General features: G+C 35.0%; 2 long non-coding RNA genes across 3 annotated transcripts in view; one reads left to right on the forward strand and one right to left on the reverse strand.

Annotated features, from left to right (window-relative positions):
- LOC104847596 overlaps positions 1 to 17,861 on the reverse strand; it is a 21,291-nt gene extending 3,430 nt beyond the window's left edge. For both annotated transcript variants that reach the window (XR_776192.2, XR_004518269.1), the window contains exons 1-2: positions 17,597 to 17,861; positions 16,762 to 16,896 (exon numbers count right to left, since the gene is read on the reverse strand). This is a non-coding gene — a long non-coding RNA (uncharacterized LOC104847596). The remainder of the gene's footprint in view (positions 1 to 16,761; positions 16,897 to 17,596) is intronic.
- The window catches only part of LOC104847602, a 66,650-nt gene that overhangs the window by 20,994 nt on the left and 22,881 nt on the right, over positions 1 to 22,775 (forward strand). The gene's annotated exons all lie outside the window — the stretch shown is intronic.

Genomic DNA, 22,775 nt, shown 5'->3' on the forward strand with positions numbered 1-22,775 from the left:
CCCTTCCCCTTTTCTCTCTCCCTTCCCTTTCCTTGCCTCCCCTCCCCTCCCCTTGCCCTCCTCTTCTAGTCTCCTCCCCTCCCCTGTCCATCTTCTCTATCTCTCTCTCTTTCTTGATTTTTTGAGACAGGGTCTCTGTAGTTGAGTCTGACCTGGAACTCACTATGTAGCCCAGGCTGGTCTCGAACTCACAGCGATCCTCCTGCCTCAACCTCCCAAGTGCTGGGATTACAGGTGTGCACACAACGCCCAGCTCTTCCTTCTTCCTTCCTTCCTTCCTTCCTTCCTTCTCTTTCTGCTGTTGAGTTCTTTCTTATCTTGGTTTGTTAGCTGGGTAATGGCTGACTTCAAGGAATGATTTTGGCAGTGCTTCTTCCCTATCAGTTTTATGAAAGAGTTGAGAAATATTGAAATTAGTTCTTTCCTGAAATCCCACCCACGGGCTTCTGGGCTCTTATTAGGTGGTAATATTTTTATAGCTGCTTGAATTTCAATATCTGTTGATCTATTCTGCATTATGATTTTGATAAGTCATGTGTCTGAGAATATTCATTTATTCTAGATTCCCAAATTTACCAAAATATAAGGTTTTTAATGTTTCTTATAATCCTCTGGATTTTTATCAGTGTCATGATGATTTTGCCTTTTTCGTTTCTTTTTTTTCCCATTTATTAGTATACAGTTGCAGTACATGGTTATATTCATCATGGTGGGAGTTATACATGCATACAATGCACTTAAATTCTTTTTTTATTCCCTTTCCCTTCTCTCCCTGCTCCTTTTCCCCATCTCTTGATCTTCTCCCATTTTGAAAAAGTTCTACCTCCCTGTTACCTAATAACTGTCTTTATTTTGATCTTTAATATATTTATACTTTGAGTTTCTCCTAGGTCTTTTATTTCCTTCTTTTGATAAATTTGGCTAAGGGTTAATTGATCTTATTTATCTGCTTGAAGAACCAGCTGTTTAATTCAATGATTCCTTATAATTTTTTAGTCTCAAGTCCATTGATTTCTACTGTGATCTTTATGATTTCTTTCTTTCTATAGCTTTTTAATTCATTTTGTTTTTCTAGTGTATTAAGATGCATTATTATTTCATTTATTTGGAAATTGCTCTGGTTTTCTAACATAAGCATTCAGAACACTGAACTTTCCTCTTGGAACTCACAGGTTTGGTATGTTGTACTGCCATGGTTATTTGAGTCTAGGAACTTTACAATTTGCTTCTTGATTTCTTCTATGATTGATTGATTATTGATCAATCTATGATTTAATCCCCATGTATTTACATAGTTTCTATGGATTTGTTTGGTGTTTCTTTGTTTTGTTATGGATTTCTATTTTCATTCTAATGAGAACTGATAATATGCCAAAGATTATTTCAATTTTTTGTATTTATGACCTAAAACATAGTCTATTTTGGAGAAAGTTCTGTGAGTGTCTGAGAAGAATGTATATTCTGCTATTGTTGGATGAAATACTCTGCAGATGTGTTAGGACCTTTTGTTCAATGATATGTTTCCACTCTGATATTTCTTTGTTGAGGTTTTGCTTGGTTGATCTATTTGTGAAAATGGGGTATTAACATACCTATCTATGACTGTGTTGCTATCTATCTGTGATTTTATGTCAGGTTTTTGTTTTATGACATTGAGTGCATCCACATTCAGTCTACATTTAGTTAAAATTGTTTTTACTTCCTGTTGAACTGGTCCCTTTACCAATATGTAGTGACTTTCTTTGTCTCAGTTTAGCTTGAAGTCCTCTTTGTTTGAAATTAGAATAGCTACTCCTGCATGCTTTGGAGCTCCAGTTGCATGCAATATCATTTTCCTTGTATTTTTTTTCTGCTTCAGTTCATGTATTTCTTTGTGAAATATATATGTGTCTTGCATCTAACATACAGTTGTTATTTTTTCAACCCAGTCTGCTAGGCTATATCTTTTTAGGGGAGTTAAGAGCATTTACATTGAAAGTTACACTTGAAAGGTAATTACTGATTCCTGTCATTGCATTATTTTTTAGTGCTACTTTTTTCTATTTTTCTTTTGTTTTACTAAATTTTCAATAAGATGTATTTTTTCTTTGGACTCTGATGGTATTGGTTTCACTGTCGCTGTTTAGAATTCACTCAAAAATTTTATGCAATAATGACACTCATGGATAGCTTTAAATTCTCTTTGATATGGAAAGATTTTACTTTCCCATAAAATGTAAAGGATAATTTTGTATAATATAATATTCTGATTAACAGTTGTTTTATTTTTAATTTTTTATTAGTACATGTTGCAATGCATACTGATTATATTCATTGTGGGGAATTGCTGCATGTACATGACACATCTTAATTATTTTTTCATACCCTTTCTGTTTACTCCATCCTCTTTCCCTCCATCTCTTTGTTCCCTTCCCTTTTTATAAAAGATCTATCTTCTGATTTCCTGTTATCTTTTATTTTATTGATACCTTTAATTTTTAATTTCTCACATAAAAGAAATAATGATATTTAACCTAGTTTGTGTAATTTATTTTACTTAACATTATAATTTTTTTTTTTTTAGTTTTTTTTTTGGTACCGGGGATTGAACTCAGGTCCTTGCGCTTGCAAGGCAGGCCACCGAATCGCTGAGCTAAATCCCGTCCCTTAACATTATAATCTTAAGGTGTATCTATTTTCCTAGGAATAACTCAAGTTTATTCTTCTTTATGGAAGAGTAATACTCTAATTTTTATAAATACCACATTTCTTTACCATTCATTTTTTGATGGGCATATAAGTGACTCCCAATATTTAGCTATTCTGAGTTGTGGTGCTATAAATATGGGTATTCATGTATCATTGTAATATTATGTCTCAATCTTGCAGGAAAATATCTAACAGAGGGATAGCTAGGTCAATTTTCTGTTTCTATGCTGATTTTTATAGTAGTTATTCTAGTTTATATTCCCACCAAAAAAAATCTAAGGATTCCTTTTCCCTGTAACTCGCCAGCATTTTTATTATTTGATTTCTTGATGATAGCTTTTCTTACTAGAGTAAGACAGTATCTCTGTGTTGTTTTAATTTGCATTTCTCTATTGGCCAGGGATGTTAAACACCTCTCATGAATTTATTGACTATTTGTACTTTTTCTTCTGAGGAGCATCTATTCATTTCACTAGCCCATTTTATGACTGGGTCTTTTCTTTTGGGGGTCTAATTTTTTTGGTTGATTGTATATACCAGATATTAGTTCTCTGTCTAAGGTGTAGTTGGCCAAAAAATGTTTCCCACTGTGTAGGTTGTCTCTTTGTTATAGTGCTTGTTTTCTTTACTGTGCAAAAGCTTTTAAATTTGATATTACTCCATTTGTTGATTCTTTTTTTCCATATTGGGGATCAAACTCAGGATCTTGCACTTCTGAGGCAGGTACAGTGCCACTAAGCTAAATCCCTGGCTCCCCATTTAGGGATTTTTTTAAAATGTCATTTCCTGTTCAGTTGAGTTTCTATCCAGAAAGTCCTTGCCTACACCAACATCTTCAAGAGTTTTACCTATTTTATCTTCCAGCATATTGCTTCTGCTTTAATATTTATATTTCTGTTCTATTTTGATTATAGTTTAGTACATGGTGAGAGATATTTGTCTAGCTTCAATCTTCTGCATATTTATAGCCAGTTTCCCTAGTACCATTTGTTTAAGAGGCTGCCTTTCCTCTAGCATATGTGTTTGACCTTTTTGTCAAAGAACAGAATGCTAAATATGCCTAGGGTTGTTTTTGTGCTATTACCATACTGTAATACCATACTGTAATACTGCTGTTACCATCACTGTAGCTTTGTAATGCAACTTGAAATTCAGATTGTGATGCCTTCTGCTTTCTCTTGTTGCTGAAGATTGTTTTTATATTCTAGGTCTATTGTGGGTTCATATGAATTTTATAATGGTAATGCTGTTTTTATTTTGATCACTATTGCATTAAATCTATATATCAATTTTGAGTGTATGGCCTTTTTTACAACATTGGTTCTGCCTATTGAGGAACAAGGATATCTTTCCCTTTTCTGATGTACTCTTTAACCTCCACTTTCAGAGTACTGTAGTTTTCTTTGGAGAAGTCTTTCACTTATATGGCTACGTTAATTCCTAATTGTATAATTTATTTTGGTGCTGTTGTGAATATTATTTTTTTTCTAAGTTCTTTCACAGTAAATTCATCATTGTTGTACAGGAATGCTATTGACTGCTACCTAGCGGGACTTGATTATTAATGATATTTTGACATCTTTCTTTCCTATATATGTATATACATTTTATGTCTTTCTCTTGTCTTGTTGCTCTGGCTAGTGTTTTAAGTGCTATACTGAACAGGAATGTTGGTAGCAGACAACTCTGTCTTATTCCTGATTTTAGAGAGAAAGATTTCAACTTTTCCCCATTTAATATTATGTAGTCAGTAGGTTTGTTATAAATGGCTTTCATCGGATGGAGATAATATTTTCTATACTTATTTTCATTTGGGTTACTTTTTATCATGGATTGACTATGGATTTTGCCAAAGCTTTTTCCTGTATCTCTTAAGATGATTGTGTGATTTTTGTCTTTGTTTCTGTTTATATAATGTATTATTACCTGATTTGAGTATTTTGAACTGTCGTGCATTCCTGGAATGAAGTCTACTTGGTCATGATGTATGATCCTTTGAATGTTTTGCTTCATTGTTTGTCAATATCTTGTTGAGGATTTCTGTAACTATGTTCATTAATGGGATTGGCCTATAGTTTTGTTTCACTTGGGTCTTTATCTAGTTATGGAATCAGGGAAGTTAGAATGTTAACTTCTAAGAATGACTCTGGGAATATTTCTTCCTGTTATGGCTTATGCCTAGATATCCCTCCAAACCCTCATGTGGTCATAGGTGGGGCTTTTCAGAGGTGGTTAGATCTAGAGTATGTGATGCTGGGATTAAGTGATATGTGATTACCAAATTATGTGTGATTAAGAATATGTGATTACCAAATTAATCCACTGATTGGTTTGGTGTAGTTCTGGGTGTGGATAACAGAAAGGCCCAACCTGGGTGTGGTATCCAGGCCCACCCTGGTTTGAACATAAAGACAGAAAGAGGACTGCTGTCATTGCTTGCTGCTTTCCTACTTCATTGTTTTCTGTTTCTGCCTTGCATGGACTATTTCTCCTCATGATGACCCTATGCCATTGCACCCTGTTTTGGAGCCAACCAACCATGAAGTGAAAGCTCCACAAACTGCGAACTACAACAAACCTTTCCACCTTCAACATTGGATGTCAGGTATATTGTCTCAGCCACAAGAAGAAGTAACAGACACTTTGCTTCAGATTCATTAAAGAGTTTGAGGAAAATTTCCATTAGATTTTCACTGAGGTTCTTGTAGAAAATCCATCAGGACATAAGCTTTTCTTGGTAGATGTTTTATTAGCTCTTAAATTTCTTTACCTGTTATTTTACTACTCAGGTTTTTTATATTGTCATGATTCATTTTTGTAAGTCTTATGTATCTAAGCATATGCATGTATTTTTGGAAACTCTTATGTATCTCTCTGTTCCTTTTGAGTTCTCCAAAATATTGTCATGCAGGTTTGTAAAGTAGTTGCTAATAATCTGGGGGGACAAAATATGGATGAAGAGAGGAGGGAGAGGAAGGAAAGTAGATAGAAAAAAAGAATTGAAAAACTGGAAATAGAGCTTTTGCAAATGGGAAGGGGACCAAGAGCTGGAAGAAGCAGGAAGGGAAGAGAAAGATAGGGAACAAAAAAAAAAGAATTAAGATGTGTTACGTACATATATCAACTCCCCACAATAAATGTAATCATCATGTACTGCAAAATGTACTAACAAAAACAGGAAAAAAATAACAAAATAGACAAACCCTTAGCCAATCTTTAAAAAAAAATGGAAAGAAAAGAGCCAAATCAATGCAAATAGAAGGGAAAAAGGCAAAATAACAATGGACACCACCAAATCCAGAAAATTATTAGTAACTGCTTAGACAACCTGTACTCCAATAAACTGGAGAATCCAGAGAAAATAAGAAGATTCCTAGATACATACGAGTTGCAATTGTTTTCTTTTAAGGCTTGAGAGAGTTCACTCCAAGCTTTCCTGTCCTTTAAGGTTTGTGCTGAGACCTCTGCTATTATTCTGATAGGGTAGGATTTATAAATTACTTGATGTATTTTCTCTAATGGCTTTCAGTTTTCACTCTTTGTTCTGAATTTTTAGGATCTTGACTCTGATGTAATATGGAGAGATTCTTTTTTTGTCATGTCTATTTGGGGTTTGAAATGCCTCATTTACCAGGGTATCCATTTCAGTTTGAATTTGGAGAGCTTTCTTCATTGCTTTTGGTGAATACATTTTTCATACCTGTAATTCCTGTCTTCAGTCATTTCTTGACTTCTCTATTTCCTAGTTTCTTTCCTTCAGAGTCATCTAGGAGCTCTTGACTTAAATTCTTGTGAGTTCTTGTTGGTTTTAGAGTATCACTGAGAAAGTGATCTACATCTTTCTTGTCCTCAAATTCTAATAGTCTCTCTGCTGATTAGTCATGCCTGCTCAAATGGTTTTTATTTGAATTTTTCATTTCCAGGAGTTCTGCTTGATTCTTTTCTTCAAAACCTTTAATTCTTTACAAAGAATTCTTATCCTATTTTTAAATTTAATTCAATCAGTGGTTCTGCCTTCTTTAAGCTGATTGAACATCTTATTAATTAAATGCTTTATCTGCTTAAATGCATCTACAATGAGCTCACTGACTATCTCATACATTTGTGCATTTGTTTTTTCTTTGAATTCTTCAAACATTTTAACCATTTAGGTTTTTTTTAAGTTCCTTGCCTGTAATTTCCTCTACTTCAGCTTCTGTGAGTTCAACTTTAGGATAATTATTAATCTTTTGAGAATTATTAATCTTGTATTGCCTTGTTTTCTCGTGATTCTTGTGTTTTTCTGCTGGATGTTGTAGATCAGTTGCCCTAGAAACCTTTGCCACTGTAGTAAAGATCCATGACACTGGTCTGCAAAGAGCAAAAAACTGCTGGTAATATCAACATCCAAAGGACCAACCATGCATTATTATTTAATTTAGAGCTTGTTCAGCAAGTTTTCTACTCTTTTAATAACCTGAGAATACAAAACATTAGTAATGGTAAGGAAAGGCTGAGGAGATAAGAGATTTTTTAAATGATTAAAAAATTTTAAAAGAATAAATAAAATCAGAAGGAGACTAATGAAAAACTCAAATAGACAAAAGAAAATAGCTTTTGATGATATATTTTATTTCTGTAAAAAAATGGGGAAAGAAGAAGGAGCTTGACATGATAGTTAGGGGCAAAGAAAAGGGTAAAGGAGAGATTTATAAGTAGAAAATAGCACAGTCTTTATGCTGGAACGTTACATTAGAAGACAGAAACAATGACTTTCAGTGAGGGAGAACTTGGCAAATTAATGTAAAAAAATAATAGAAACAAAACCAATGTTTAGCACTCGTGTATGGTTGGGTTTTTATATTAATTTTATTGGTACATTTAAGGTATATGATATAATGACATTCATCATTGAAAATTTGCACCTTTACAAAATCTATCTTGGTTTTTATTTTTTTCCCATTCCCCTGCACTCCTTTCAATCCCTCTATGACTCCCTATCTATAAAGACTTTGTTTCCATTTTTCATGTTAATTCTATTCCCTTCTTTCCTTTTCCCTACCCCTCCCATTTCCCTTGTCTTTTCCCTTTTCTTTCTATTTCACACCATCTATTATACCTTTTAGTCCTTATTTGCACTTTCAGTTTCTCATACTGTAGAAACTATTCAGTATTTACACGTGTGTCCTATTTATTTCACTTGAGAGTATGGCCTCAAAGTGTATCCACTGAGCTATAAATGTCTCTAATTTCTCAATTTTTATGGCTGAGTAGCACTCCATTTTGTTTTTTAAAAAACATATTTTCTTTATCCAATCTCCAGTTGATGGGCAATAGGGCTGCTTCCAAATTTTAGCTATTATAAATGGTGCTGCTAGAAACATGGGTGGATATATATTACTGGGGTATGATTCTTTTATGCAGTTGTTTATAGATATATGACCCTCACACACTCTTTAAAATAGAAAAAAGGGAAAATATGTTTTTATATACAGGAAAATATTGGAATAGTGTGGGGATATTTGAGTGGATATGAGAGGGAATGGAGACAGAAGAAACTTTAAGTGGATAGTGAAAGAGGATAGAAGAATATCAAGTCCAATTCATGACCAAAAGCATACAATAATTTTAGAAACCCTGTGAAACAACCCTTTTAAGGGGGCAGCTAATTTAAGATACTGTAGTATTTAGATAAATCAATAGTTTATGTATAAAATAGAATAGATTAAAAAAGGGGAAATAAAGAAATGGAACAGACATTAAGGGAGAGAGCTGAGGCCCAGGAACAGGTATGAGAGGGGAAACAATAAAGGTAAGGAAAGGATGGGATTGTGGATGGGAGGTGCGAGAAGAGATGGGGAGGTTGTATTCAGTGCTACGGTAACAGTCACGTAAGGGTAGAGAGCACCCAGAAACAGTCTCTGAAGTGGGCATATGTGGGCATATGTGACTTTCTTTCTTTCTTTCTTTCTTTCTTTCTTTCTTTCTTTCTTTCTTTCTTGCTTTCTTGCTTTCTTTCTTTCTTGCTTTCTTGCTTTCTTGCTTTCTTTCTTTCTTTCTGTCATGCTGGGATTCAACCCCAGGAATGTGTTCTACCACTGACATTTTAAAGACAGTCCTGTGTTTTAATCAATAACAGCAGATAGAATCTTTCATATTTACCAATACACTTACTACTTCAGATTTTCTTCACTGTTTCCTTCAGTTCTGAGCTTCCGTCTAATATTACTCAACACTCCAAGAAATTGCTTGAACATTGCACGAGAGGTTGCAATAAATTCTCTTTTCTGAAAATGTCTTCTTTTTATCCTCATTTTTGAAGAATATTTTCATTTGATTTAGAATTCTGGTTGACGTATTTTTCCCTTTCATCACTTCAATGATTTTGTTCCACTGTCTTCTGGCCCTCATTGCCTCAGAAGAGAAGTGAACATTCATTGAAATCATTGTTTCCAATGTTTGTGAAGGTCATTCTACTCTGGTTGCTTTCAATATTTTCTAGATTCCTCCTTTCTGGAATAATGCTCTCCTTTTCTCTGTCACACATACTTACTAGTGGCTATGGTAGCCCTGCATGTTGACCTCTGATTCTTCATGAGGGAGTCTGTGGGGTTTTCTGGATTTCAGTCACTCCAGCAGTGCCTGCTGTGGCTTTACCTTAGGCTAAAAGTCTTTCTATTCCTTGTTAATTCTTACTCAGTGACCAAAACTCAGCTTAGTCATTATCTTTTCTAAAAACGGCTATAAATGTGTAGATTCAATTGGATAATTAGAATATATTTGGCTACATTTAGCAGAAAATACTGTTAAAGGGACTTGCAAAAAAACTTTCTTTTAAAGATAATATGAAATACAGAGGAAGGCAATCCAAAACTGATACAGCCCACTCAGAAAGATCATTAGGGACCTACTTTTATCTCTCTCTGCCCTGCGATCTAAAGTTCTTTTTGTCTTTATAGTCTCAAAATAAAATTTACATTTTGTGCATTACATTCATTTTCCAAATAAGCAAAAACAAACAAACAAACAAAACATAGGTATAATTACTGGGATGACAATCTCAGTCTAGTTTACTTGTGACTTGCTCAATTTTTTTCCTCATTGAGTTTATTGGTACATTCTAGGTATACAGTACAGTTACATTCATTATTGGGATCTTGTACCTTTACATAACAGGTCTTGGTTCTCATTTTTCCCCCTTGTCCCTGCCCTTCCTTTACCCCTCCTCTCCTCCCCCTTTACAAACATTTCATTTCCATTATTTCATTTTCTCATATTTCTTTCTTTTCCCTTATTAGCTTTCCCCTACCCTTCCCACTTTCCCTACACTTTTAGCCCCTTTCCTTCTATTTCACATTGTCCATTATATTATTAGGATCTTATGTACTCTTATAGTTTATTCACACCAGAAAAACTATTCAGTATTTACACATGTGTGACTTATTTATTTCACTTAGGAGTATATCCTCAATATGTATCCATTTTCCTATGAATGAATCTAATTTCTCATTCTTTATGGCTGAGCAATATTCCATTTTATAGAAAAACCACATCTTCTTTATCCAGTTTCCAACGGATGGGCAAATGGGCTGTTTCCAAGTTTTAGCTATTACAAACTGCGTTGCTATAAACATGGGTGTGCATATATCATTGTGATATGATTCTTTTAATTCTTTTGGAAAGATACCCAGCAGAGGGATGGCTGGGTCAAATCCAAGTGGATTAAAGATCTAAATATTAAAACAGAAATGGTAAACTTGCTGGAAGATAAGTTAGGCAGAACTCTTGAAGACATTGGCATAGGAAAAGACTTTATGAACAAATCCTCAGTAGCACAGGAACTAGCAGAAAGAGTCAACAACTGGGATCTCATCTTATTAAAAAGCTTCTGCACTGCAAAAGAAACCATCAGCAGAACTAAGAGACAACCTACAATGTGGGAAAAAATTCTACCAGTTGCTCCTCAGACAAAGTACTATTATCTAGGTATATAAAGAGCTCAAAACAACCAGCCCCCCCAAATATAAAGACCTAATTCAAATATGGGCATCTGAAATGAACAGCCATTTTTCAGACAAAGAAGTAAAAGCAGCAAGTAAATGTATGAAAAAATGTTCCACATCACTGGTCATTTGAGAGATGCAGATGAAAACAACACTGAGGTTCCACCTTACCCCACAAAGAATGGCTGCTATCAAGAAATCAGCCAAAAACAAATGTTAGCGGGGTTGTGGGTAGAAAGGAACCCTTCTCCGTTGTTGGTGGGAGTGCAGACTGGTGCAACCACTATGGAAATCAATATGGAGTGACCTGCTCAATTTTAACTCTGAAAGACCTAAATTCCATTAGTTGGAGTTAAAAAGATATCATATGGGCTTTCACCTATGGATTTTGTTTTTCATGCCCCCCCAATCCTATAATATTTCAAAAATTAGAGCCTACTCATCCTTCTGTGGAGATGGAATCTGACCAAGCTATTGTCACTACTTATATTCACGATTTTGGATTCTTAGATATGGCTAGGTATCTTAGGTCATGGCATTAATAATCTTCTTGCTTATCTCCAGAGAAAGCTATTCTAAAACTTATTTATATAATTATTCTTGGGATCTTTCTCTGAGAATAGCTAAGTTAAATTGATATTATTCTTGATTATTTTACCAAGCTTTTAAAGTAAAAGTTTAATATGCATGCTACAAAACCAAGTACATAAAATAAAAGGCAAAATCAAAATGCACTTTGATGAAAAATTTTTCATTTTGATGAAAAGTTTTTAAAGTGTAAGTGCTAACAATAGTCAAGGTCAAAGAAATCTCAATAATTTAATAGCATCAATTAATAAAGCAATAATTTAATGTAGATATCCTGCAATTAAAACACAGAATCATTTATATCTTTATTAAGCACACTAGAATAAAATGTATTGATGTTCCAGAGAGGAAGCATATGTCTTTGATGAGGGTGGAATTGTCTTTATCAAATTGTTTCTGTTATTAAAAGAATTGAAGAACATACAGCTAATTACCAATATTATTTATAGATTCCAAGGAACAGTTTTTTTTTATAGCATGTTCCTTAACTGATTCCCTTAGGTCATAAAATAGCATTTCATAGTAGATGTAAATCTGTCTGATTACATAAGACCATATAATCTGGCTAATAATTATGTAACATCTTCTGTATATAACTCAAAACTGTATTGTGAAAGGACAATTATGGAGATATATATGTAAATAGTATTATTAAAAAATGCAAAACAAATATAACAGCGTTTTGTTTTTCCATACCTCATTTTTCTCAGTTTTTTAATGAGCTAATGATCACAGAGACTGAACACTGATAAAGTAACCCTTACTTTTTAATCAAAACACTTTCCATGCATTTTCTCTCAGGCCTGAAAAGTATTTAATACAAATGCCTCTCAGTCATGTTTCAGCAATGTAAAATGTGTTTTTCTGCAAATGAAATCAAGTAATTTATTTTAATACAAAAGGTCCTATGGAACAGAAATGAAGTATATTTTTAGCACTACTCTTTGACCCCAAGATTCCCAAGGAGCTACTCTTCTGACTTCAGTTGCCAAATTAATATAAGTAGGAATGTAATTGTCTTTCCTTAAGGGCTTAAAAATGAAACCTGTTAGAAAACTTGGTTTATGTATGTGGAGATATCTGAAAAGAATGTTGCTATTCTCAGTAAAAATGTGATTCAATGATGAGATATGAGAATTCCCAGTTATATAGCCTCATTGATCACGTCTCTTTCAAGTCTAGGCCATACTTTCGTCTCAGCAGTAAAGCTACAGGCTAGTCAAACACTGTCTCTCCTCAGCTTACTAAGTTTAAGTCTGGAATTTAGATCTTCCCTCCCAAAGTCGAATCCCTCCTGTGCAAAGTATTTTCAATAATATTTTGCCTCACCAGTTAGGGATCTTAACCACCATGCTCAAAGTATTGCTCAAATCCCCATATTTTCTATGACATATCTCTTAGTAAAAAAAAAAAAAAGAGAAATATCATCCAGAATCTATCTTTCACAACTTTTTGCAGCTCTTTTTTGCCCAAATAACAGAAATACTTTACAGTGACTATACTGGTGTATTGCATGTTCAATTCTCAGAGTCCAACAGGTGAAGGGTAGGTGATCCATCTATTGCACTAAGGACAGTGTTATAAAATCTTTAATGAATGCTGCAGTTCAGATCTTAAATGTCCTCCAAAGGTCCATGAATAATAAAGGCTTGGTTGCCAGAGTGGTGCTATTAGAGGTGGTGGAAACTTGGAGAACTAGAGCCTACTGGGAGGTCTCCAGGTCTTTTGTGGGGATGTCCTCAAAGGGATTGTGGATGTTTGCTTCCTTTCCCTCCTGTGCTTTTCAGGCATGAGGTCAGCAGTTTTGCTTTGCCATCTGTTCCTATCATGAGGGCTCAACACAGGCCTAAAAGCAAATTGGGTCAATTGATAATGGACTAAAGCCTCCAAACTGTGAGCCAGAAGCAACCCTCTTGTCTTGGTAAGTTGACCAATGGAAAGCTTACTGACAATGAATTATTGCTTGTGAAATTGCTGCTCTATTAAGAACTTTTATCATGTCTGACTTAATTAGTATTCTTATTTGGCGAGCTGCTAATGCAATCAAGATTTTATATTCTATCATTTTACATAAAAGTGAAAACTTAGTCTTCAGCCAACCATATTATTCCATAATTACTCTAGCTGCATAAAGCAGCCAGCCACCTCCCATGCATGAAACCAAGAAAGCACACACACACACACACACATAAAAAAAATAACACATATCTTCCCCATTTTCAAGTCTATTCACATTTTCAGGTACATTCTAATGTCAAAGAAGGCATCTTTTCCCTCATACTACATGAAAGGGATAGAAATTAGGAAGGATGGAAGTGAGTAATGTGAGTGAAAATAGAAACTGGAGCAGGCTTCAGTTTTAAAAACATGCTCATAGGTTCATATTTGCTTTGTAGAGAGGGGTTCTGCAAGGACTCTGATTTAATTAATATGACTTCAAAGCTCAACTTGGGTGTATTAAGTATTGAACAAGTCATTATAGAATGAAGTGATTTTATAATAATTTTTATTTTCTATTTAAAAACGCACTGATGTGGGCTAAAGAGTACAGTGTACTAGCAGAGAGCACAGTGGAAATGATACTGGAGATAACATCAAAAGAGCAGGACTGGGTCTCTGCCATTCACTACTGGTATAACTTACTGCAGGTTACTTTACCTCCCTTTCCTCAAGGTCTAGAGACAAAAAATTAAGTGGGAGAAATTGTTTTATAAAACTTAAATATACACAAAGATTAAATGGTATTTTAAAGGTAGAATAACAAGATACTATGTTTAAAGTTTTATCTAAGACTAAAGATTCTCTGGAATCTTTACATGCAGAAATTTGAGCATATGAAGTCTCAAAATCAAAAGGTGTCTTTGAGATCAGCTTTCATTTTAATGTCTTCATGTTACAATTGAAGAATCTTATGACCACGATACAAATGCATTGTCCAAATGTATGAGCTATATGTGTGTCCCTTTTCCAATAAAAAATAATTCTTTATACATTTATTACCCCAAGCATTACATTAATTACACATCTCAATTTGATGTTATGGAAAATATTTGCAATATTCTACATAAAAAAACATGAAGTTCTGAGAGGTTCTTCGCGCATTAAGGACAGAACTAAGGCAATACTCCGGCAACACACACACACTCCACAGCCTCATATATCCTCTTAATATACCTTTAAATGTGTTTTCAAAGCTATAGTCAGGAATTCATCATCAACATATTTTAATTTGAATATGTTTACAAAGTTAATATTTCTCAGGTTTGTTTTTTGTTTTTTGAGACAGGGTCTCACTATGTAGTTGAGACTGAACTGGAACTCACTATGTAGCCCAGGTTGGTCTCAAACTCACAGCAATCCTCCTGCTTCAGTCTCCTGAGTGCTGGGATTACAGGAGTGCACCACAATGCCCGGCTTCTCAGATTTTAAAATACTCTCTCCTAGAGAATATCACTCATTTAATTGCACCTTCTTTGCATCTACTGACTTTTTTTCTGGCCAGAATCCAGCCACTACATTATTTCCTATCACGTGCAATACACTGGTTTCCCAGGATACTCTATTCGTTTTGACAATCAGGAAGGTATGCCGAAGGAAATGGCATATCTAGAAATGCTACTGTGTTTGATGCTGTCTTTAAAAGATAGATCTCCAGGAACTAACTAATGTTTTTACCTGTGATTTTATATTATTTTCTACTGATGATTTGCATTAGTAGAGCTGTGAGAAATAAACTTCTGTTGTTTAAGCCCCCCCACCCCAGTCTATGGTATTTTATGTCAGCCTGAACTAGTTAATGTGTGGGTATTTCTGGGTATTAAGATATTTTTCAATTAAATTAGTGATGCTAGTCCAAGAATGCTGCCTCCTCCTCCTCCCCCCTCCCCCCCCTCTAGTTGCGAAACACAGATGCTATTTCCTAGTATTCAGAAGCAACTGAGTCTTAATGTGCCTTTCATTTGTTCTTTTTTCCCACTGTAGAACTGATGATGCATGGTTGGCTTTTCATTGTTTTGCTGAGGTTTATTTCCTTGCCTAGCACTTTTTGTTCATTAGACAACTACAGAGCACATGATAAATAGTCACCGGGAAAATAACACGTTAGATAAAAATGCAACAATGTGTTTCACACAAAATGAATGTCATCGATGCTTGTGTCTACAGTAGAAAATTTGAAAGATCCTTTGTATATTGGGAAAAAGCATCTTTTTTAAGACATGGGAAAGGACCATTTAACCTGTTTCCTAGGTGTTTAATGAGCAAAAGAATGATTAAATGTACATTTGCCACAGTCCTGATGGCTTTCTTGTACAAGCTCATAAGACGAAGTATGTACTTTCTTAATAACATGTAAGGTACTGAAATTTTGTCTTTGTCTCACTGTGTTCTCGCTAGAGTAGAATCTCTTTGAGATCAGGGATTTCATGTAGCTTGGTTTTCCCATCCCATCCCTGTAAAAGATTTTCAGCCCACATTTGTCATAGTGGGTTGCATAAAATATTCAGGAAATCTATTTTTACTAAGCCAGGCAATATAATTCCTTAAACATTGGAAAAACACTATTTTCTTCCTCTACTGCTCACACATCATGGCATTCCATTAATAGCACACATTAGATATCGATCTACCCAATTAAATTGAGTGTGCATAGATAGGCTCTTAGGAGAAATGGAGATTTTTGAGACAAGGTTGAAAAGAAGCACAGTGATTAATTTCTGGATTAATTTCATCAGTGAGAAAGTTTGAAAAGTAACTTCTGGCTGAAGAAATTGAAGTGCTAAACCAAGAATATAAAAACTGCAGTATAGTTAGCAGAGCATTTGCCTTTCCTCAAGAGTGAAACAAGGCACTAGATTAGATGTAAGTAGGACAACGAAAATACAGAGACGAAACGCCAGGGTGTCAGGGATCCAGAGAGAATTATTTCTTTTAAAGTAGGATGGTTTGCACTTATTTTTCTGAAATTATATATGATGATTTGATATTTGTAGGAACTTTTTTAATTCTTTAACCACGATTCTTTTTGAATTTTATTTTTAAAATTTATTTTGGTACCAGGGATCAAACTCAGGCCCTTGTGTTTGTGAGGCAGGTGGCAGCACCACTGGGCTAAATCCCTGGCCCCTGAGGATTTTTCTTTTTAAGAAAATTTAATGTTCTATCTTGAAATAATTTTAAATTAGATTTATAGAAGTGGTACAAAGATAGTATTGAAGTATAGTATATCCTCCCTCCCACTTTCCCCAATGTCTACATCTTACTTAATCACATACATGAATAAAAATAAAGAAATTAACACATTAATACTATTTATTGAACCATAAACTTTATCCATTTCCTCAGTTTTTGCATTGAGAAACTATTTGTAGTCCAGTACCGATCTGGTCATTTATTGTTCCTTTAGTTTCACTTTTGAGTCAGAAGGTTTATACAATACAGAGTCCTTATATCAAGTGGAGTAAATGTTTTGGCTATTTCCTGATTTTAAATGGTCTGTACTTACTGTTTATTCTCCATGTGCAGGAGCAGTCTAAATTCCAATTCTAAATGTGAACTCAACCCCTTTCTGCTCCTCTTTCGCTCTTCTCCTTCCTCCTGCTCTACTCTCTGTTCCTTGTTCTCTCTGAAGACACCTTGCCTGTGACAAGACAGTGACACAAATAAATCAGCTAAAATGTACAGCTTTCACTTTCCTTAATTTCGACCCTTAGAGAAAACACATTAGCACAAGTTGTCAAGTCAATCTGACAGACCTGATAATGTTATGTTTAATTTGTATTATAACATGAGCCGAATGAATCTTTTAATAATTTCTTGGGGTTTGGGATTGAGTAGAAACTTCCTGTCCTTCCCAATGCTTACCATTTAATATCATAACTATTTTCTGAAAGAAATAACTCTTTTCAGCTGATACATCATTAAGTGAAAATAAAAGATCTTATCCTATTCTCTGCATGAGAGAATGCTGGATTCCATAAATAAAGCTTTAGTGTGTCTATGTCCATAAACCACTAAAATTATACATAGAAAATTTCATTTATAAGTATTCCTTCCCCAAAGAAGAGGAGCCACAATACTCATCAAATTCTTAGAAAGTATCCTTGGAGTCCAAAAAGCTAAAAAAGCCATTTCTTTCAAGCAAGGAGTATGAGGACAACTACACCATCAGATAGTTTAACTTACAAATTTACTGCAAAAATTATTTGAACATCAAAATAAGCTTTAATTACCTTAAGTTCACTAAGAAAATGTTCTTTATTCAGGATTTCTATTCACGATAATAATTTAGAAACTTAAAATTCATTGCGATCTGTCTTTGTTTTAATAACTTTTTCTACCTTTGTGTTCTTTTTCAGATACATTCTTTCCTTGTTCCCTTTACTTCCAGGATCCTCTTCAGCATGCTATTATCTGTCTTGTCTCTGCCTTTCTCTGTTTCTGAAGCCATTCTCTCCTTCAATATTTCTGACCCTATTACTTTTCCCAAGACCACTTGCTGGGCATTTTTCCTCTGCCTCCTCCATTCTCTTTCCCATACCTCTGCTGTCTTGAAGGAAGTGCTCTGGCTAACGAGTTTTGTTACCATAGGGACGGTCAGTTCCAACAGCATACCAAAAACACAAGTCTGGCAAAAACATTAGCGGGTCCCTTTTGTGGACTCTCTTTAAAAGAAAGCAGGCCACATCCTTGGGTAGAGTTAGAAATTTATAGCATGGAACTAAATGTAAAGAAAACACTCTTTTCATTTGCGAAGGCTTACTTTACATAGTCATTGGAAGGGGTAAGATAGATGACTGGGGAAAAGAGGAATGGGAATATGCTTCTCACCGTTCATATTTAGACAAACTGCTCTCATACTGCTCCCCATAGTATAGGATAATTTTATTTTATTACAAGTCTGCTGAAAATCCTTCAGCCATTTTGAGAATAATTCCAAACTGCTTGGTGGGGCTTCCAAAGTTTCTAATGCCCCTCACAGCCTACCTCTTACACTTAACTCCTGATTGCACATCACCTTTTACTCTACCATATTGAATATCTTTTTATCAGTCTTTCACTCCCTAATCATTCTTTAGCCATTCTGATTCTCTCAATGACCAAAAAGATCACTTTTCCATTTTGCCTTTATTATTTTATTAATTCTATCCTTCTCAACATGAATGATAATTCCTTATATATGAGATATGAGGGTCAGGATGTGAAACAATTTTGATCTCTAAATTGAGAATTAAAATTTAGATGGTTCAGGCAGGAGCGTTGGAAGAGTTATCAAATTTATGAGGTGAAAGGAGTGATGGCTGGAGAGGGAAAAACTGAGCCACCTGCTAAAGGCATTTGAGCAAAGTGCAAAGATGTCCTGGGGAATTAATATACCACAGAGCGAGGAATCTGCTTTGATGTGAGATGGACATAGATTGCCATTGACAAGTTATTCCAGAGCTGCCAAATCAGGGACAACTATTGCAATAACATTAAAACAAGCCTGGCTCTGATCTTTAGGCCTAACATTCCACCTCCAATAGAATTTCAGCTATGTCCAGATGGAGCTTAACAGTTACAGTCAGAACTAATGTAGTTTCAGTGGCACAAAATAAAAGAGTTGTGGCAATAAACAGAATGTAATGATTGAATGCTTTAAAGTGTGCATTAGAAAAAAATAGTCATTCTGTAGACGGAACTCATAGATGATCAATATTTAAAAGAGAAAAAGTTGGCAGGAAAGGATTTACCCTATTGATGATTAAATTCTGCAAATCTGTCCTAATTCAAACCTCTAATCTAATTTGCCTGAATAAACTTCTTGTTTTTACACCTCCAGTCCAACATGTATAGACTAGCACATAAATTCCACTTAAAAGGATTAAACATACAAAAAAGGGGAATTTCTAACTCATTAAAAGTTAGAAATCCTCCCTGTAAAGATCTGTAATTGATCTTTAGCTAGTGAATAGTTGGGTTGGCTTTAGCTCAAGTGGTTACCTCCTCACACCGGACTTCTCGTATAGCTAGTGAATAGTTAATGCACCCCCCCAAGTCATATTTAACAGCTGTTCCAATAACACATGAAAAGTGAAATGGGTTATTTAACTACCACATAGGTTGGGATACCTAGCAAAGCAAAATTGTGACATTAGTTTCATGTTTACATCACATTTTTGATGTTTAATTAAAACACTAACAAATATATATTAAACACAACAAGACACTAACTTCTGCCCTGATGAAGCTTGACAATTTGTAAGAAAAATGGATATTAAGGTCATTGGTTCATCAATCACAGTGCCACTCAGTGGTAAGAGGAGAAATATCTTTAAATTCTTTTGATCTTGTGGGATCCAGGCTAGATTAGCCCAGTTTTGCAACATCATGAACTATGTGAAATTGAAATTGTCTTTTTATTTTTTCCAGTTGCCACGTGTAAATTCCATTGCTTTTGAAATTATAATGTAGTTAAAATTCTTTTTCAGTATTCCATGTTTGAGTTCTGTTGCATAGAAGAATTACCTCGGCTGGAAGGGATGCCTCCGTATGTAAGCACCCAAATACCTACTTTGTGGTGCAGGTTGCTAACAATGTATGAGCTCCAAATCTCAATGTGCTAGGAAAACGATTTAACAATTCTTCCTCATCTGAAATCCAAGAGGCACATTATCCTCACTTATCAGAGAAACGCACTTCTAAATGGCTTTTCTGAGGTCTGTCTTGAGTTAGTGACAGAAGGACTTGAATCTGTGTGCCTGATGTGTCAAGTTTTTATTAACTTTTCTCAGACCATCTTTCCTTTCAAGAAATATTATCTCTGATTCCCAGAATGAACAGAGGGATCTAACTGACCCCAAAGAGCTTTCCAGATACTACGTACCACAGAGACAACACTACAATGAAGCAAAAGGAAAATGTAAGCATTCTTGTGTGCTAATCATTCACTAAACAGAGAGGCACTCAATTTAGGACTAGATTAGACTTACATGATTTTAAATAAATAATTCTCTGAGTATCTTGGCACAGAGGCAGTCAAAAAAAGCTGAGAGGGTGTGGATTGATTTAGGAAGAAACAAATTGGAAATTTACTGTGATCTGATGAGAAAAGAAAAGTAACTGAAGCAAAACTCACATGTGAACTATGGGATCTAGCTAACAGTGCTACCAAATCACAAAGCAGAAAAATGTGTCCTAAGGTTGATAAATGGATTAAAAAAATATACCAGAGCTCGAAGGCAAAATTGGAGGAACTCTATGGGAACCTTCAGAAGCCACTCAGAGAAAAATGTCCCTTTCAACCCTGGGAAGATTGCCTAGCTGAGAGTGGGAAGTGTTCCTGGCTAGAAGCCTGCACAAAGGTTTGGAAAGTGTTGGAGGAAGGATGAGACACAAGCAAGACTAGAGATTGAGAGCCTTGGACCCGGGAGTCTTTTAAAACACACAAAGAAGAAAGTGGAAGGGAACACTTCACAGTTCCAAAGAGCTCAGGGTGAACTAGAGAAGGCCAAGGGAACAGCGGTTCTTGGAGCTGATGGGGGGAGATAACTTGTAGAGGACAAACTGTTTTGGCTACAATTTCACCTCGAGTTTCTGGTATTTACACAAATTGCTGAAGTGACTCCCAGTTTAATAGAAATCCTTGGTAGGACTGGTGCCACATGATTCAGTTTCTCTCTAGTTATCTGTATGCAGCACACTGTTTCCTATAGAGAAGGGAACATTGACTTTTTAAACATCACAGAAAGATCACACTTTTCAACTGTAAATATAATGTCTTTTAAACAACTGTCAAAACTTTATTATTGGAAAATCAATTTTACATTTGGTCTCCAACAACAAATTAAAGCTGTGCAGCAAAAGGCTTTCAGAGCACTCTAGTGTGTTTTCTTATTCTGCAGACCAGGCATTCTTCCAGAATCTTTATCCATCTCCTTTCCTGTTCCCTCATCTATTGACCATATCTAGTTGAAAGTTATACTTCCAGCATTACTGTACTATTTACCTCCCTGAAATAAATATTCCTATCTCTTTAGCATGAGACCTAATAGCTGTTTCATAAAGGTTTTAAAAGAGGTTTTCCGAATGATTAATGATGTTCAGCATCTGTTCATGCCACCACACACTGAAGATGGAGTGCCGAAGTTAAAAGATAATAACAACACTTTTTTCCCCTCATTGAGTTTATTGGTACATTTTAGGTATACAGTACAGTTACATTCATTATTGGGATCTTGTACCTTTACATGACAGGTCTTGGTTCTCATTTTTTACCCTTGTCCCTGCCCTCACTTCACTTTTTAAAAAGCAACCAACAACAACAAAAAACTGGCATGATCAAGTGTTGGTAAAGATGTGGAGCCCTTGGGGCTTTCAAATGTTGCTCATCTGGATGCTTAATGGCATTGTTTGCCAGTTCCTTATGCAATTATATCTACACCTACAGGTGTCATGGAAATCCCATTCCTAGGAGAAATTCTTCATTCCATTGCTTAGAGAAATGAGCACTTAGGTTCATATAAAAACCTGCACAAAAATGTTGAAGCCCCATACTCGTAATCACAAACTGGAAACAAAACAGCAAACTTTGAATGATCAAAGAACATTAAATTCATACAATGAAGCATTACTCACCATTAAACAGGAACACACTTTTGGTGCATGTGAAAACATGAATGAACTCTAATTGCATATTGACAGGTAAAATAAGCCAGTATAAAAATGTTACACACTGTATCACTGATTTATAGGATATTTTGTAAAAGGCAAAACTACTGTGACAGAAAACTGATCAGTGGCTGTGACACTGTCACAGTTACTTACAGGTGAGGTAAGAGTATGACTATAAGAAGTCACACTAAGGAATATACTGGTTACAAAACTGTCTTCGTGCTGATTGTGATGATGGTTACATGAGTGTTGGTGCGTCTTGAAACTCATGGAGCTATATATGCATCAAGAATAGGGGAATTTTACATCATGCAAATAACAAATAAATATTAAATGTTGAAGGAGTTTATCTTTACTAAATTAAGTAGAAATGGCCTTCACCCAGATTAACTCCTTAATTGGGTATTCACACCTATCTAAATTTAAACATTCTATTTTAAAATGCTAAGTTAGGGCCTTAGAGAGTTTGTATGCACAAGGAAATTATTATAAAATATTATCACAAGACATTAAAAAGGAATTAAACAAATGGCCATGCTCAATGAATGGGGAAACTCTATATCATAAATGTCACTTCCTTGCAAATTTAAGCATTCTATTAAATTCCAATCATAATCCCAACAGGTGTTGTTTTGTTTTACAAAAAGATAGTAAAATTTGTATGGACAAAAAGGAACCAAGAGAGCTGAAATAGTTTTGAATAAAAATACAAAGGAGGGTGTGATGTACTGCAAAAATCCCTCTCTGGGCCAGGGATATATCTCAGCATGGGCCAGGGATATATCTCAGCAGCGCAGCACCCATATGAGGCCCTGGGCTTGATTCCCCCTACCAAAAAGAAAAGTGAAAAAAAAAAAAAAAAAAAAA

This window comes from Fukomys damarensis, unplaced genomic scaffold (genome assembly GCF_012274545.1).
Source record: "Fukomys damarensis isolate Sample0158 unplaced genomic scaffold, DMR_v1.0_HiC HiC_scaffold_20, whole genome shotgun sequence".
Lineage (NCBI taxonomy): Eukaryota > Metazoa > Chordata > Mammalia > Rodentia > Bathyergidae > Fukomys > Fukomys damarensis.